We start from the raw sequence: 1,215 nt of genomic DNA on the forward strand, positions 1-1,215 counted from the left end.
TATTTTTGTATAAAGACGTGTCAAGGAGGATATTCATATTGCCAAAAAGCGTATTATTGCCAAAAAGCGTATTAATCAAGTAATGGCTAGCTGTTTATGGTGACGTTGTTCCAAAGAGAGAATATGAATTGATTGAAAGTTCCTTTAGAGTAAGATAGTGATTATTTACAATGATGTATGTATTTACATGTACATTTTATATTGTAGAAGGTAAAGAGTGAACTTGATGCAGTGAGGGCTCAATATGCTAGGGTAATGAAAGAATATAAGTAAGCACTAGAGAAAGGACAACAGGACACAACTTAATGTATTTTAAACTTTTTCTTTGATGTTAATGTTAATGATCAAATGCTTGGAAGCTGCAAAGAAATACCACAACTTGTCAACTATGTCTCCATGTTTAAAACATCAAAGGAGGTGTTTATCTGTTCATTTCTTCTAGTTCTTCTTCTATGCATACTTGCAACTGACCAATGAAATTCCACTATTGTAGGTCATATTAACCTACATGTAACTCGTTAAATTAAATGGTACTACGCCCTGTAATCAGTCCTGATTCTTTACTTGCCTAGCCTATTACTGTTTGGTATGTTGTGTGTATGTCAACTGTGGTCTTTTTATCAGCAGCTGGTAGTTGTTTTTCAAATGTCTTGGTAAAAGCTAGTACATACTATATACCTCAGCATCAGTTTCTATGGCATTTATTAACCTCATGACTCTGACATGTCCCTTGGATAATAAATCCTATAGAAGCCTCTACCTTGGTGTATAATTTATATTAATATACATGGAGCACCATTTAATTTAATGAGTAGGTTAATAATTTTGTATATATAACTTATACACTCATGCTCATAATTGTAGTTCATTTTTGATCATGTATAAAGATGTGCAAAAGAGGAGAGACAAGTCAATGGCAGAGTTGGAACAAATCAAACGGTCTGCTACACCAAGGTAATCATCACTAGCATGATGGAGCACACTAAAATATATTATGCAAAGTGTTGAATGTTGATTAATTGTAAAAATTATTCTTATTTTATTGATTACTCATAGACCTGATTAGTCTTGCTGTGGTGATTTCATTGAAGGAGGTCCCGAAAAGTGGGCAGAGATGAGTGATGGTTGCTCTAGTGATGAACTGGTTGATGTCCTGTTAACACAACTTGCCAGAATAGATATTGACAATATACTGAAACGTGAAGCATTCCGATG

General features: G+C 33.9%; 1 long non-coding RNA gene across 1 annotated transcript; it reads left to right on the top strand.

The window, feature by feature from the left end:
* The first annotated feature begins 60 nt into the window (after positions 1 to 60).
* Positions 61 to 361, top strand: LOC109593380 (uncharacterized). Its single transcript, XR_002190925.1, has 2 exons — positions 61 to 149; positions 208 to 361. It is a non-coding gene; the product is annotated as an uncharacterized LOC109593380 (long non-coding RNA).
* Positions 362 to 1,215: the final 854 nt, after the last annotated feature.

Source organism: Amphimedon queenslandica, unplaced genomic scaffold, assembly GCF_000090795.2.
Source record: "Amphimedon queenslandica unplaced genomic scaffold, v1.1 AMPQUscaffold_1783_Cont26212, whole genome shotgun sequence".
In the NCBI taxonomy this organism is placed as follows: Eukaryota; Metazoa; Porifera; class Demospongiae; order Haplosclerida; family Niphatidae; genus Amphimedon; species Amphimedon queenslandica.